The sequence below is a fragment of the Lissotriton vulgaris genome, chromosome 3_1 (genome assembly GCF_964263255.1).
Source record: "Lissotriton vulgaris chromosome 3_1, aLisVul1.2, whole genome shotgun sequence".
NCBI classification, from domain to species: domain Eukaryota; kingdom Metazoa; phylum Chordata; class Amphibia; order Caudata; family Salamandridae; genus Lissotriton; species Lissotriton vulgaris.
In genome coordinates, this window is record NC_141689.1 from 822,643,811 (window position 1) to 822,661,674 (window position 17,864).

The 17,864-nt window shown below is 42.2% G+C and overlaps 1 protein-coding gene across 1 annotated transcript in view; it reads left to right on the forward strand.

Annotated features, from left to right (window-relative positions):
• AUH (AU RNA binding methylglutaconyl-CoA hydratase) overlaps nucleotides 1-17,864 on the forward strand; it is a 663,348-nt gene that overhangs the window by 420,707 nt on the left and 224,777 nt on the right. The gene's annotated exons all lie outside the window — the stretch shown is intronic.

Consider the following 17,864-nt stretch of genomic DNA (forward strand, 5'->3'; position numbering starts at 1 on the left):
AAGCATCAAAATAAATGTGTTGGTTGTGGCCAGCGATCGTCATTTCCTTAATGAAAAACAATATCTTGAGGATGTGTGTAGGAGGAGAATTTTTTCCAAGAACTAGCACAATTAAAAGTCACCCTGCCTTCAAGCTGAAGACTTCCACATGACAAGGACTTTCATTTTTACTAACAAGGGGGCATTTTTACAAGTTTTAATCTTTAAATTGCTTATATTTCCTAACATCTTTGGAAATCATACGTTTTCTTTCTTATTCACTTGTTTCATTTCTTCGATGTGATGCCTTGCCAATATCAGTGAATGTCAGTCTTACCTCTCTTTGCACACTCGTTGTATAATTCGTACATACTAATTTGATGCTTAATGCTTTAGGATCTCTTTTTATGTGATGCAAACCAGCACCTTCTCAGTGAAAGCCATTTGATTGATTGCAATGAAGTGAGCTGACCTGTGGCATAAGAGTAATGCGATTAACGATTTAACAGAAGTGAACTACAAAAACATTCACTAAAACGAGTCTTTTTAAATAACAAAGCTCTAAACCTTTATGGGCTTAGAATGTGGTTGTTCGGATGAAAACATCATGTTCTACTTGTTGCTGAATTTATGAACGAATATTTAGTTTGATCAGATTTGGAAGAATCGGTTCTAGAATTAAAAATTAAAGCTAGGACAAAACCCAAGCCTGTGTGGTAATTCAAGTCCATAAACGCGGCCTGGAAGAGCGATTTTTTCAGATTTTGAAAGTTAATTGCATACACTATTACACTTTGAATGCATTTCATATAACAACTATTTATGACGCTTAAGCTGGAAATATATGATTTTCCATCTATTGATACACTGTCAGCTCTCGTTTATAATCAGTTATTGACTTTTTTAGGTAGTTGCTTTGATTTATGATATGTAAACCTGGATAAAACCCTCTTGTTTCTAACAAAGATAAAATTGCAGGGAGGATTCTTTCTAATGCATAAAAAATCTCCATTTCTCCAACCCCACCCCACCCCGTCCAGGCATTCTCAATAGAATTCATAATATTCGCTGCCCCCTTATCCACCCTCTTCTCCAATGAAACTCCTGAAATCCTTTCAACAGAAAGATCCAATAAATCAACAGCATGGGATAAACTAGTAGGTGTACTACTGTACAAAGTAGGCATGTGTGATGGAGCTGCTGTTGGAGCCGAATACAATTCTGGATCCGGGTACAATTCTGGATCCATCTCCAAAGCACCAGTCTTTTTCAGCTGTGCCATTGCTTCTTCATTCTTTTCCATTTGCTTAGCGATGTCCGGTAAGGTATAATCCTACGTTCTCACCTGCCCAGAGCTAAAGCTATGTTCTATCCGCTGTTGCACTTTAAATGGAAGTTCACTCAATTTGGTCAGCAAGAAACCAGGCTCAGATCCATACATACTTCTAGAATTGTCCAAGAGGGATACCAATCCTGCCAATGGAGATAATGGATTGGCTCACTTTCTTTTTACATTATTCTCCTGTGGGCCTTCTACTTTGCCCACCAACAAATCAGTTTCCATTTCGAGATTGCTACCCTCCCTTCCTATTTGTAATGCATCAATTTCACATGGAGGCTGTACAGATTTTCCACCATTGTTCTGATGTATGATTACAGCAGGGTAAAGGAACTTCCAAATTAGTGAACCGACTCTCCTCCCTGTTCTCTACTGTTACTGTTACATCACTTCATCTCCCGAGACCTCCTTTTTTTCTTCCTCCTTTATCCCCTTTAACCCCTTCCCACGCTTTGAGCACCTAACTCCTTTTGTGAACATTGACATCACTGATGGATAAGTTTTCAAATGGGAAAGGTGATTCCTGTTTCTCCGGCAACAAATGGTTTTATTGGACTTAAGGGGGCTTCTCTGACTCTGATAACAACTTTCTGAGCCTACTGATGTTTTCACTTTTACCTTTGAGCGCAAACACCTAGATGGCATTACAAATACTTGAAGGACTCTTGCTGCTTACTGGGCTATTTTACAGTTTTTAGAAATGATGGTGGGTGGAGTGGGTAAAGGAGGCAGGAAGGCCGGAAGGCAGACTCACGAAAGAAATCGCTCTGCTGTACTGCACTGTACGCTGCACACAAACAGTAACAGCAAGTATTCTGACCGAGGAAGGATGCAGGTCCTCCGCACCACTGCAGCACCTGCTGCAGACCACTGCCTCGCCTCACCGCGGGCTCCGTAAAGCAATGGGTGTGTCTGCTGCTTAGAACTGAGCTTGGTCTCATTGATCACATCGGCCTCTAATCTGTCGAAAAGTGTTTGGCGCCACTCAGAGCACCACTCCGATCCCGATCGTGGCGTAAGGAAAGGTAGGAGCAAAGGGGCCGGCAAAGGAGCCAGCTCGCCAAAAAGCACACTTTCTAAATGCTGCAGTCTTTCGCGGTTCCAGGCAGCCCCCCTAAAACACAAAAGTCAGGTCACCTCACTTCTGGTAAATGGGGACCAAGTGGAGGGCTCGGCTCACCATCTCTACTGTGCGGCAGATCTTCGCGGGTCCGAACAGCACCCCCCCACGACACCAAAGTTCGGTCGCTCACCTCCAATGGAGAGGGGCCAATTGGGGGGCTTGATTCACTGTCTGCTTGATTCACTGTCTTCAGTGGCTCCGGCAACGGCTTCGGCAGCGGGTCGGTGCTCTCACAGCTGCTCGCAGCCGTTCTGCTCTGCCGACACCAATGTCCGGTCGCTCACCTCTGATGGAGAGGGGCCAGGAGGGGCCAATTTGGTGGGCTAAATTCACCTTTCAGCGGTTCCGGCAGCGGGTCCGGCTGCGGGTTCGGTAGCCAGTCGGCGTTCTCACACACAGCCGCTCGCAGCCGTTCTGCGCACCCGCATCTCCTCTGGAAGCCGGCAAGACCTGGACTGGACTCATGAAACAATGCTACTCACAGAGCCAAAACACCTCGAACTTGCCTATCCATCCATCCATCTATCCATCCTATAATAAGATTGAATCCTGTGAGCTTACAAATGGCTTAATATCCTCTAAATGTGATGGGAAACTAAGCTGGTTTGCTTGTTGACCCCTTTACTGTTTTTTGTTGTTGCTTATCTCCGGCCTGAGATTGCTGTTGGTATCAAAATTCAAATTAAATGGTTTACAATTCATTAATCCTAACAATATTTTATGAATTTTAATTGATTTGTATGCATCTCTGTCTGATTTGATGGATGTTGTTTAATAATGTAGTAGTCTGTCAGTTTACAAAAACATAAGTAAATGTTTGATTTTGTAGTTAGTTACCTGACCATTGTTTTGGTAGGCATGTTAGCACCTTGAATTTCAAGTCGCCTTCAAAATATATAATATTAATTATTTATATTTCAATTTGGTTTTTAAATTTGGTACATTTTATTTGGCACCTAAAAACATGAATTTGGGGTCTTGGGATAATGAGGAAACCTACATAGCAAGAGTATGAACTATGAAATATACTTCCTTAGACTTGTGTTTGGCAACAATACAGCATAAGATGTTACTACTTATGTTATGAACTCTAAAAATGATTACATCTGATGGCTAGGATAGTGAAGCATATTGGAATTACCAACAAGTACTGGCTAATCTGAAATCGTTTTTTTTTTTTGCATCAATTTTTAGCTGGGTGCGCTGAAGTCCAAATTAATTTTTCTAATATGTTGGCAACTAATGAAATCTTTGTAGATTCTGTTTTTCTGAATCGATATGCAATGGCCATGCTCGCAAGAGGCATAACTGTTGCCAAAAGAAACGTTTTGAAAAACTGTGAATTTGTGTCTAAATTGTGTATTGTGCTGGAAGGACTTAGAAACAAGCATCACCAGAAACTAATAGAAGCTATGCTATAGGAGACACCCTTTTTAGACTAGGAACTCAAATGCCATGTTCACTGTGTCTTTCTGAGAGTGTGGCTTGTAAACCATAAGTGGTCCTTGGCAGAAAAAGTCCTGCAACATCCTCATGCACTCGGAGAAAAAGTCAAGCACATGAACATTAGCTGCCTTGATTCTGTGATTCCTGGAGATCAACATCTCTCTAGAGATTTCAGAAGTGCCGTCAGGTCCGCTATTTGGCGTGACATCAAGGATTTGCTTTCACAGTTTTATCCTTGAATCAGTAACCATCATGTTGTTGGTAGCCCTTTTGGCAAAAAAGACAGAAACCTGGTATCAACTACACGTATCAAATTCCAAATGTGGCCCTATGTACCTGACAGAGGGAAGTATCAGACACTAAGGACCTAATTATGCGTGGCTAATTAAATGCTGTACTGTGTGTAAACCTCTGTTTATGCACATGCCAGAAATATAAGTTTGGTTTTATTTAACACATCCAATAATTTTTGGATGTGTCAAATAACCCAACATTTGTTAAGTACCTGCAGGTCAAACCTGCCAGAATTTAACAGGAGAAAACATACAGTATTTACTGTATCATACAAATTTTGGTGTGTTAAATTCCAAAATACGCATTTTAGCCCCCATATACTCGTAGGTGTGACTTATCCATCCGATAGATTTTGAACACTGTGGTATTGTCCTTTATCAGGGGCGATAAATAATTCCTCAACTCATAATCAGGCCCTTCAACTGAGCTGAAAAGCATCAACTCGGGTGACCTAGCCAGGAACGCTAAGGCTGAAAGAGTTACATATGTCTAGTGCATCATATGTAACAGTAATCAGTGGGGGTTCACCGCTATGGCGGAAGAGCATTGACCCCCCCGCCAGCCTCAAATTTTGAAAAATAAAACGATAATAAAACGTGTTTATTATTGTTTTCTTTTTCTTTTATTTAATGAGATTTGTGGGCACGGCCATCACAGGGCAAAGAAGGAGAGGGAGTGGTGAGCACTACCTTCAATGCGCATGTGGGTTTCGCTGGCCGTCTCGGGCTGACCAAACCCACATGCACGCTCAGCTCTCTCCAACCCAGCTGCGCTGGCTCTCAGTCTCCCTTGGAGCGCAAATCCTCGGTGCTCAGGCCAATCCTGACGCTGCTCTCATGCATGGGAGCAGCATCAGGGTTGACCTCAAGGGAGGCTTGTAGCTCTGCCTGCAGCGAGGAAGAAGCAGAAGAGCCTTGTTTTGTTGGGCACATTTTGACAGGTAACTCTATTTTGTTTTTACAGTTTTCTTGGCCCCCCGTCCCCATTCCCCTGCCATTCCGACTGCACACCAGCCACTACTGCTGGTGATGGCAAGCACTTGCAGTGGATTTCACATTCAAATACCTTTAAAGGAACATTGCCCAGGGATGTATTTAGAATTTTGAAAAAATGGTTAATTCCACTCTCATCTTTTCAAAATTGAATCCTTTTCAATTTTAATTAGTCACAAAAATCGTTGTAATTCATGTGTTTGATACTCCTAAAAAGCATTGGCAGTGTTCTATAACTGGATGTTTTAACAAAAAATTCACGAGAGGCACTCAAATACTGTTCAGGTGGCATGTTTTGTGAAGCACAGATTTTTAGTTTAGATGTTTTAAGTCGTACATTTAATTGGGTAGACCACCTGCCTTAGAAAAGATTTCTAGTTATGATTCTTTGGCCGCACCCTCCCCATTTTTAACCGACTTAAAGCACTGCAGAGAGGTGCATTTTCCATAGTCCAGAACTGTGTGGAAACACAATTACAGACAACCTACAGAGCTAAATGACCATTCTGTCCAATGAACAAATAAGAATAAGAGAAAAAAACATAAAAATACATAACTAAGGTTATTCCACATTCAACTCCTGTGCATTTCATAGAAAGATGACTTCCGTGTACACTGAAGAGGCACTTCACTAGCAATAGCACTGACATTCTAAGTGAATGAATAATATAATGTATCTGCCAAAAGTTGTTAATGGTTGGAAACGGTTTGTATTCATCGAACTGGGACCAAGTATTGGCCTTTCACCCTGGTTGTAGTTAATTTGGTGAGGTTCTGCGGACAAAAACAAAACTGTTAAACTTATCGAAGTTGTGTAATCCGTATACGAAGTATTTTGTATCAACTTTACAAATGTAACATAGTTGGTATATTCATGTGTCTGTTACGGTGTCACTTAGTGTCCTATGGTGCTGTATCTTCCGTGGATGCAGCTGTCTAGGTGTATACTTATTGGAACTAAGTGAAGCAGTTATGATTTGCATCTCAGCCATTTGTGCTGAAAGCTAAAGCACGGCTTTGTGTTGATATAATCACTGAATCAACTTTGGTTTAGAGCAGAAGGGTGCACGTTTTTGCAAATGTATTCATTTTCATTTGCTATACATAACTTACAATACTGTATTTGATGAAAATATTCATATGCACAGGACGTTTTTACATAAACAGTATGTGGGTTAGGAGGAGCCGGTTTAATTTGTAAATGTGAGAACAATAACATTGTAAACCTTCAGATCACAACAATGAGAGTCACGCCATATGGATTGGGCCATCGAACTAGTAAACTCCTCAGCACTCCTTGATGATTAGCATAGTGGATGGTGTGCTGTTTTCTGTGTTTCACCCCCCCACCACACATGACAGTAGTTAACTTGGTATGTACTTCCTAGTGGATAGAACCCGGGTCCGTGGAAGAGTGACCCGTAGACCAACCATGTGAGGGATAGGCAGGAGAGTGAGTAGTCCTGAATGAAGGAGGGAAGATGAGAGATGTTCCCTGCCTAATCTACCAGGGAATCTTTGAATGTCTGGAGCACCTGCAGTTGATCATACCAAAAGGTGGCTCTGTGGACCTTATGCAGCCCCCTGACTTCTGCCCTCCTCAGTGCTACCGCTTCAGCCTTGCTCCACTTAATCATCGCTGCTTACCAGTGACATATGGTCTGGAGGGTGTGTGCCTTCCAGTTAATTGCTATGGAAAACCGTGCTTTTTTGCATTTGAATGTACCCAATAACACCTGTAGCATGGTGAGAAACCTCTCATGGCTTGTTAGTTCCAATATTGCCCCTGAAACCCCATACCAGCTCCAAAACATGGCGCTATTGCGGTGTGGTGTGAGGCACCCGGGGCAGAGTAGAGAAGACCCTAACATTGTATTCAGGGTTAGGTAGATCTATGAAAAATATTGTGTTGTATAAACTGGAATTTACAATTCCAGGACACATTCCTCTGATGGTTTAAGGCCTTTTTCCCAATCTTTGGGTTTGAAGTCTCAGCCTATATCCCTCTCCCAGCATTGACTAGTCACCTGTAGAGGGTCAAGTGTGGTGTGTAGTAATGCCTGTGCAAACCAGGTAATGGTCCTACGACCATTACCCATAATATGAAGGGTATGCACAAGCGAGTATTGCTCTGGTTCCGAGTCCGTTATTCCCCACATCGGCTCCAGTTCAGCTAACTACCTGCCATAGGCTCAGAAGTGTCCCACTGGTAACTCATACTCCTCCTAAAAGGGTGCCGTTTTTTGACCAAACATATGGAAGCTTTTTACATTCTTTGTATTGCTTGCTTTTCATTTTAACAAAAGGCTGATGATAGTCCTACGATTTTATAGAAATACAAGTGGACATAGCTCAATGGAAGGGGTTAATGATTTTAATGTATAAATAGTAAGGCAATAAAAAATACAGTTGTACTCTGCCTTAATTAAAACGCATTTGTAATACTTCTCAGTAACAGTGAATTTCCATGTGAATATTTTCAGCCAAATTTTTCGTAGTGCTGTGCTCCTCTTTCAGCTTGTAATTCCCAAAGCATTAAACAGTAGGTCCTGTTCATTGCGGAGCAAATAACGTTCAGTCATGTTTACATGCCACTTTCAAGAAGTGGAAGTTTTATCAGCGGCAAATGATTATTACTTCTAGCAAAATGCTCAATAATCGATGTGTGATATGTTGTTACTAACATTTGTGTACTGCACATTCTTCAAAAATTGCCCTGAGGTGTTTGAGAGTCCAATGACCTTCCCCTTGGTTCTTGGGTTACCCTGGCGGATCAGAGCCTGATGCAGATTATGAGGGTGTGTTAAGGGTTTGTGTTGTGGTCATTTCCTAGGTTCATTCATTGAGCTGTGGGTGTCTGATTTGGACATTAATGTGCAGGAAGAAGGAATCTAGCAGTTGTTTATGGATCTTAGTTATGTTTCAGTAAATTAGTAGGTTTTGTGCATTGCCTTTTGGTTACTTGGTAATGCTAGACTGCATGGCTTACAATGTATGTGAGGCAGGGTTGGAGAGGTTGAAGTCCACTCTAGTGTGGGACGGAAACCAGGCCGAGCATTTTTCTATTGCAACTGCTATTCTATGCAAGTTATTTGAACGGAAAGGTTACATTGCTAGTTGTTTGGCGTATGGAGTGCAGGTAGTCCTGCTCTGCCCTATTTGCAGGTGCCAGTGAATGCCACCTGATTGTAAGCGCCTATGATTGGAGAATCGTGGGTTTGGCCAGGCTGTTGCAACGTTTTTTGTACTTACGTTTTGTAGCTCAACAAAGCTCCACAGAGACAAAAACATCATGGAGGGCAGAATGAGAATGGAAGTTTTGAAGTTTGAAATTTGGACTAGAAATCATATATTTTTGTAAATTATGAGAATTATGATCGTTAAACCTCTGAAAAACAAGCTTTTAAATCACAAGTTCTGAAATACTATCTTCGGCAAAACTTGCCATTTAAAAGTATTAGAATACAACAGAGTCGTTTCCAATTTCTGTAAAGACCTAACACAATTTATTGTATATTTAAACTCATTTAATATCGGTGCATTAACGTAATCCAGTGAAACGTCTGTGCTTTGTTTGGATGTGGCCTTGCTACTTCGCTCAAATAATAAATTGTCATAAAGAAGTCTTCTGGAAATTTGCAAAAATAGATCTTAATGATACTTTAATATTTTTATTGAAAAAAATTAATAACATATCTTCATTTGGTGCAATTGAATCCACATGGCTGCTAAACAATTACGACGTAATCTTTGTGCTATTGAACTCAAATATATAACTTATTTGTGGAAAATGAATAGCCTTACTTAATTTCTTAATCATATTGTACAGTTTATAGATGTATACACTATTATTCTATTAGCTGGAGCTAACACTCCAGTACAGAAAACAGTGTTAATAATTGATGTTTCTGGTTCCTATTATCAGTTACATCCATGGGAATGCTAAAAGAATTTCTGGTCTTATGTTTATTGGTATTAATTTAATGAGTGAGTGTACCAATTTATGAAGTGATCCCATTTTTACTTAATTTTTAGGAGGAAGAGCTGCGAATTTAATTTGTCAAAATGGTGTATTTTCAGAACTTTGAAGCCAAGGTTGCAGTACTCTTCTCTGATGGTGTTGAAGAGGGAGCTTACCAGGTGGATTAGGTTACCTAAAAGTAACTAACTCCAAAGAAGTTCTGTTTGGGCAGAGGAGTTACAGAGGCAATTTAAGTAAAAGTATAGAGTTAGCAATGAGTAATACGGTACCACCTGACCTATGAAACAGTTTGGAGCTGTAACACGGGAGATCTTTCTGTGAAAGGGAAAAATAGTAATGAATTTAGCTCATGCGTAGTCTGAAGTTCATCAAAGACCTCCATTGAAGAATGTAAAGCTTGAGTCCCTTGCATATGAGTGATATGTTACATGAAGTCGAGGTATACAGCATATGTATGTTTAAAAAAGGGAAAGAGATTAAAGAGTTGTATGACAAAGACACACAAGACTGAACCAAGTGTGCCTCTAAAACGCAATCCTAATCATGAATGCGTCTAAACCTTGCATTCCTTCACCACATATGCCTTTACCATGCAAGTCTTTACCATGCATGCCTTTTCCAAGCAATTTGTGGTAAAGGCATGAGTGGTAAAGGGATATGCATGGTAAAGACTACCACTACCCCAATCTCCCCTCCACGTCCTATGCCCTAAAATCCTATCTCCCTACCTTGCCCTGTGACCCAAAACATACCCCACCCTGCCCTTACAACTAACCCTTCCCCTCACCTTGAGGACTAAAATCCTGCCCCCTACCAACAACCACCCCAGCCTGTCTGCCCTGAGCCCTAAAACCTACCCCTGAATTGTACTTAAAACTACCCCTACCCTGAGACCTAAAACACTGCCCCCATTAAATAAACAACCCGACCCTCCTGCCCAGAGCCCTAACGCTGATCCCACCCCTAAAAACTATTCCCCAAACCCCACCCAGCCCCTAAACCTACCCATACCCTTGCCCTGAGCTCAGAAACCCTGCTCCCTACCAAGAATGTGACTCAAGGTCTTTATGGATTTCTGGGTCTGATACCTAATTAAGTGGAACATCTCAGAGAATGATGAATGACAGCTATTCACTGCAAGAAAATACTACTTGTGGAGACCACCATACTTGTGATTCAGGTTAGTACTTGTTCCAAATACAGGCTGGGGGTGCACAGGTCAGATGCTAACGATATTGTAGTGGCCGTGGGGCAGTTGTTGGTATTTGCAGATGGGATACTTTACACCCTGGCCCTTATCGATGGCTATTAGGCTTCGATGAGGGCGCATCCACTCGACCCCCATCTATTGTTGAAGTGGCCAACTGTACACAGACACAGAGGCAAGTTCATTCTCCTCTGCAGGCAAGTGTGTTGACCCCTTGCATGCACAAGTACACACTGTGTGCGCATACTTGTGTATGAGAAGAGACTTTTTTTTAGTGGCACATTTACTCATTATAGTTTCTGATGCATGAGAAGTCTGTATAGCTCTCAGGGCTGTGATACTCACAGAGTAATTCTATATGCTTTGGAGCTCTATTACTAGAAACAACTATTTGAGTAGGGCTGTCTGAATTTAGCGTACATTAATGATGGACATATTTTTTATCAATGTAATATCAGGTGTAATTTACATTATTTTAATATGTTTAGCTTAAATAATGTCATGTTAGTTAATCGATCATCTTAAGGCAAATATGTATAATGTGCTAAAAAAAGCAACTTATTTCTAATAAATTGTTTTTATAATTGATTGAGTCATCAAGATCACCACCCTATCCCCTCCAGCATCATGCACGTGGTGTTTAAGAAAGGCTAGCTTCTACGTGGCACACATCAAAACGTCTAACTATGCCATATGGGAATCCCAATTTCCCACACACAGTAAAACTCTCTTAAATTCTGACTCAAATATGTGCATGAAATTAAAATGCTGTTTTGTATCAATGGTACATTTTATTGTAAAGTTTTAGATTTTTTTTACGAGGGGTATATTGTACCTGTTGCTCATTCGTGTGGAATCCTAGGCACTTCCTCAGCAAACTGTGTCACCAAAGCAAACTCCCACAAAAATGTAAAAGATCATGACCTCACATTTCTTTAACGGCAGCGATGTGTTTTTATAGATTAGAAACTGGAAAGTCCCTTATAACCGGCGTGTTCGCAGCGTTGTTTGGAGATCTGTTATTTTCCACAAGACATAAGTTAGCAATCAAGAAGGCTTCCTCAAACACACACACACACACACGTTGGCTTGAAGTGAAGTTGGTTTGAAAAGTCGTGCATGGCTCGGCATGGGCTTTTTCATTTCCTTTTTCCTGCTTACTGTAACCAGATGAGGATTAGTGTTTAACATCCTGTTAGTTGTTTTGGCAAGGGGCGCTTTTCAAAGTATGCATATCCTCTTTACACTGCCCACTGTCATGGTTATTGAACTCTTGGTTTGGTGCAAAGAATCAGAAATCAAATTGTCGTAAAAAATGTAGCAGATGGTGTCGAAGGTGAAGATCGTGGAGGCCATTTAGTAGTGGTCAATAAGAAGGTGTCTCGCAAAAATCGGTAGATGGCCTACCCACAGTCTTGTGTGTTCTCCTACCTCCTTTAGAGACATGGAAGTCACTTTTTTCTTGCGACCAAGCCTCAGCTAGCTCCTCCCTAAGGAACACCTTCTCACTGCAGTACCTGCAAAACCACATGGTTCGTGGCATTGGAAGGCCTGCCCCTTTCAGGCGGCATGTCTAGTGCTTTGTTTTACTGTATAGTACAGCTTTGCTTAGCCAGGGGGAACCTGCAACATGTCAGGTACAATATATATAATATATATTTAAAGCACCCTATTTTTTATCTTTAGAAAACAAAAGAATGGTTGCCAGTCCATCGTAAGCCACGACAATCTCCGAACCTGTTCTTGCCTTGTCGCAGAAAGAAATTTGATGGAATATATCAGATAATAATATAGATGGATTGCATAGGGGCGTAAGAGACGGGGCACCTGGCAGATCATTGGCTTGGTGAGCCATTCACCAGGCTCTGAGTGAGTCTCAAAGTCTGTTTGTCAACAGTAAAAGTAACAACAACAAACTTTCGATCCCTTCCATCACTTTCGAGTCCTTTCAGCACTTTCTATGTCTCTGTGTTAAGCGTGCTGACCTAGGGCAAACTTTCTGTTACGTCTATATGCTTCTCAGGAAGCAATATTAATGTCTCTTTTGACATTAGTTCCAGATCTGTTTCTTGTTAATTTCCACCCAGGTATTAATGTGCTTTGAAAGATTTAGATTTCCGATTAAATGAATCGGGGTTTTAAGTGGCCCGGGTACTTACGGGTCTCTGACACGTTAGAAATTCAATTGAAACGGGTGCGTATCAGGCCCTAAATGAATTCTCTTAATGCTACTGACAAATAACACTGATCCGTTTTAAAAACACGGTACAAAAGGGGGTGGTGATGGACGGAGCATCTGAATCAAACCAACACTCACACCCAGTCAAAAGATCTGGGTTTAATCCATCTCCGTTCTTTAGCCCACTCTGCCACCCCAGTTCAGACATGGCCATATGCAAATCAGTCTGACCCTGTGCCTCATGGGAACAGTCCAGCCCGAACTGCCAAGCCATGTCTTCCCTGGACCAGAAACAAGCTTCCGAGGACCGGTTTCTGGCATTCCAGCCGTCTTCAGCCCGGCTTGCTTGAATCCAGTGGCAAAGTGAGCAAGGGACTCACGTCTGAGTATACCCTGCCACACTTATGGCGGCCAAAAGCGGTACAAAAGGGGGTGGTGATGGACGGAGCATCTGAATCAATCAAACACTCAAACCCAGTCAAAAGATCTGGGTTTAATCCATCACCGTTCTTTAGACCACTCTGCCACCCCAGTTCAGACATGGCCATATGCAAATCAGTCTAACCCTGTGCCTCATGGGAACAGTCCAGCCCTAACTGCCAAGCCATGTCTTCCCTGGACCGGAAACAAGCTTCCGAGGACCGGTTTCTGGCATTCCAGCCGTCTTCAGCCCGGCTTGCTTGAATCAGATGATTCAGATGCTCCGTCCATCACCACCCCCTTTTGTACCGCCGTTTTAAAAACAGGCATTTGCAATGCAATAGATCTTGCATTTACGAGAGTTTAAGCTATTGGCATTGTAAATGGCAATGCCTTTTATTTATGTGTTTTGAAAACCAATACATAAATAAAAGGCATTAGCTCAAACTGCGAGACATATTGCATTGCCTCAGTCCAAGCACACTGAAAGGGAGGGGGTGGAGGATGACTGCAGTAGGGAGCGCCTTGTGTTAAAGGGCAGTGCTCAGTTGTGCAAGCAGCGCCGACAAAGTGAATATGATGAGCGGCGTCTAAAGAAAGGGGAGTGGCGGCCATTAAAGTAAAAGAGCACGGCATGGGGCGCTTTCACCAAAAAAGCATTTGTTTGTAAACTTCTTTTTGGTAAAAGCGCCCCATGCCGTGCGTTCACTTTAATGTATGCCGTACCCCTTTCTTTAGAAGCGGCTCACTGTATTGAGCTTGATAATATGCTGACTACTGCGATCAGCATCTAAAGAAAGGGGCGCTACCACCATTAAAGCAAAAGCGTGGCATGGTGCGCGTTCAAACAAAAAAGATTAAATACGGTGAGCCCGCCTAAATAAAGGCCAGAGGAAATAAAAGGCCCACGGCCACTATAGTAAAAGCATGCTGCACTGCTAATAAATAAAAACATTAACGTCAATGAAAAGGTGCAAGTTGGCCACCATTGGTTATAAAAATGTAAAAACAGGCGCCGTGCTGAAACCTAAAGCGCGGGCCCAGAGGCAAAGCAGGCACCCTTGCAAGAATGTTCTGCCTGCAATCGGATATTCAATTATCCATGAACACATCCTGAAGCGCTTCCTTCCCTCAGCTGCTCACTCCTAAGAGATATTTGTTAGCACCTCAAGCAACCATGGACCCACGAAAGCCATTTGGTACAACCACAGAAAAAAACAAAAGAATCCTCACACTTTGTTAAAAACTGGCGTATTTGTCTACCTCTTTCTAGAACAGACGTCCATATCGGGGTGCAACGACCTATCGTAGTGAAAAACTCACCCCACTGAGAGGCTACCTTCAGCAAACCGAATCAGCAGCCGGCTACCGTGGAAACAGAGGGCAAATCACAAACTCCCTCATTATTAAAAAGCGCTGCGATGCCTTGCTAATGTCAGATTGGGCGCTATAAAGGTGCCAAGAAGAAGCTAAAGGGGCAACATTCGCTACCCGAAGCTCCTAGTTGGAACATCGGCGCTACACTAGGAGAGCTGAATAGGGCCACATTGGACAGAGTGCCTTGAAGGCAGGTGATGAACCCTCCGTGTAAACACAGGATGCTCCGCCCCTGTGCGTCTCTTCTGTCCATTTGCATCTGTTTTCACCCAAGGGTAGCTTTGATGCTTGAACACCACACAGCGAACAGTCTCACCTGGCTACCCATCTCAAGGTGCCAATGATGCCCGCTGTGGAAGTATAAAAGGCGGAGTCAGCATCGCATCGCATTCTAGTTTTTTATCACAGTCTTCAGAATCAGACGTAGTAATCCGCGGAGCTGTCCCGGGGTTTTGATCCTACAGAGAGAACCTTCGGAGTTCACTCTCGTCGCCCCCTCCCCCCACCAGGAAGGGGTGAACTCCTCGCATGAAGGGAAGTCCTGGCATAACTCTCACTGCCCATAACACCCAGAGAAGCCCATCCAGAGTCCGGAAGAAGCGGGTGTCCCTCAGTGGCACGTCTAAGGGATCCCCCTGGCAGGAATGGACACCTTTAACCATATAATGAGCACATTAAACATCCTGTTTGTTGCAGAAAAGGAGGAGCAGGGCTGGGGCCCAGCTAGTATGGTTTATTTCACGAGCTGGGGTGAAGAAAGCGTGAAGAAAGCCCCTCTGTTACTGGTGTGACTGCATTGATCAAAGAATTAAATCAGGCGAACGATCTTGGCAGCAATCGTCTGATTTCACGGCTCGAGAGTGGGATGTGGGAAGAAGGGGGGAGGGAAACAGAATGTGCCCTCCCTTGACACATGAGGAGGGGGAAGTGCTTGGAAAAGGTGCCGTCAAAATGCCTGTGCACCGCCTGGCTCTTGAAGACTTTTCTTATCAGTTTGCTAAATAAACAAGCTGATAAGGAAAGCCTTCTCGACATGCCGACATACCTCAAAGCAGGCCATGATCTCCGAAGGGGCCATCAGAAAAACGGACAGGGTGGTACCCAAAAACACTCCTTTCCATTGGGAAGCCAGGGTTTACCATGAACGCGGATGCTACCCAATAGAAAGGAGGGGTGGGGCTTACAGTACCCTTTTTGTAACAATATCTCTTGCAGAGGCGTGGCAGATTTTCTGGTCCGCCCACGCAAGACCTAACAAGTAATGTAAAAACATGAAGGTAGTGTATGTCAGTGATTTAGTTCTGGTTTATATTTCACATTTTATACTTAATCTTGTACCAAAATACCAGTCGGGTGGGGGGATGGGGGTGCGTGGTCACAGTATGTGTATCAGAAAAATGTAGTTTATGTGTTTAAGCCACACGCTTCATTACGGAGGCCACGCTTCTTTTAGACCTTCCACCCCTCCACCTTTTGCATCCTACTTAAAGCCTTGGAGAGAATGCAATGGTACAAGGGTCGAGAACGTCACACAGGCTTGTGAATGTCTGCATAATAAGAAAGAAAAATGTCAACAAAGTCATTGCAGGTGTGTAGTGTAGTAAAAATAAAAGTATGCTGTACCAGCAGTATCAAGTAGCCCAATGGTAACTATTAGGTAACTAGGTAGATGGAGCAGGATAGGTAATACATCAGGTAGAAATACTAATAGTAAGATAGGATAGAGCAAACTGTACAGGAAACAAAGAAAAGGAAAACCAATGATAGAAGTGGAAATAAATTCAGTTTAAATAAAAGAATACACTAGCCAAGGGTCAGCATGAAGTGGTGAAAGGTCAAAAGATATTAGAAGTCAAAATAGCTAAGCAACAGAACGGAAAATAGTATATTTGTGTTCCTCAGCTATTTCAGATATAAGCCCAAGTTATATATGTGGCATAAAATACTACACAGTCTGTAAAGAAGCAGAGGAAACTGAAAAGATGCTTGGGTTAAAAGTTAAGCATTGAGTTTTCAATTTTGAGTTAGAGAGAGGGTCTGAAACCGTGACAAATGATGTGCTTGAAATCAGTGTGGTTTTAGCAGTTCACTTCATCTTCTCGTGCCTCATTTGCAATTGCTGTGCTCTGGGAGTGCTCATAATGGTAAAGCATGAAGTGAATGCCTTGTGCGTTTATTCATATTTGACAGTCTATTGGCAAAGAAAAGCAATATAAAGTGAATATATTGCAACTTCAAAGAGCCAGGAACTTTGTCCTAAAATTGCCGGGAAAGTTTCACCCATTGTTTCACAAATGCAGAGAATAGAGTATCTCTTTTAATGAAATGCAGGATGGTATCTACGTCCATATTTGTGCTAAAAGCCTTTCTTAGATACTGGTAGTACCAAAAACCTATGAGAAACAAATGATGCACAATTGTGAAGGAGAGTATATGTATCTTCTATGATTGAAGTATTTTTACAGAGATTCACTGAAAGGCAGTGTTTGGCATATCAGATGGGCAGAGGAAGTGTCTGGCAAGTGCATGCCCCTGGTCATTATAGTCCGGTACTAAGGCAGGTTGAAATCCACCCATCGTACTCTCTAAGTTAATAATAGTGAGTAGGTCTACTTTTTTAATAGAATTAATATTTTTACTCTTTTATGGCTGACATGCTCTCTCGGTGCAAGATAATCAAGCTATTGGCCAAGTTGCTCTGTTATTTCCAGAATGCTGTTTCCTAAGGAATTCCAGGAATGTTCTTCATCCATTATTTCAAGCTGCCATTTTGTCAAAAGAAGGGCAAAGTTAGTCACTCCTCCATTGGTTAGAGGGGGAAAACCCATTCAGGTACAAGAGCTCCCCGCATACTGAATGACTGATTTGACTCATCACATCGGTTCAGGTTTAACTTATTCACAACTTAACACCGACAAAAGTAGGAGTTTAGACAATCATTGCTTTTGAACCAGTGGAGGCTGGTTATGGAAGACCCTTGAATGCTCTCTTGGCTGCACTAAGGAATTTGCATTTTAGTTCCTGACTCTGTCATCCTCTCCCCACCATGCCACTGAAATTTGAGATCTCATAACCACTCTATCTTCTGACATTTTATTTTTTACAGAGACTTGGCTTAGTTGTCAAAAATCTTGGTATCAAGTTGAATCAGGCACTTTGTATGGAGGACCTAGTCAGCACAATCGGTGACACTTGTTTTGCCACTTTACATTTACTTAGGAAAACAGTTCCATGGTTCCCGTCTTCATCCAGAAAAAGTGTATTACAAACATTGATTACTAGTCGCCAGGACTATGGAAATGCTCTCTTGTTAGCAGAACATGACTGTGTTTGGTAAGCTCCAAGTGTTGCAGAATACAGTACCTCAATTAATTTGTTACCTCCCCTCTCACTCAGCCTCTGCTCCCATTTTGCAAGTTCTTCGTTAGCTACCTATCAGGAAACGTTTTATTTTTAGACTGTGCTGTTTGATCCATAAGGCACTAACTAATGGCCTTTCTTTGTGCTTGCCCATTAGACTCAGTCA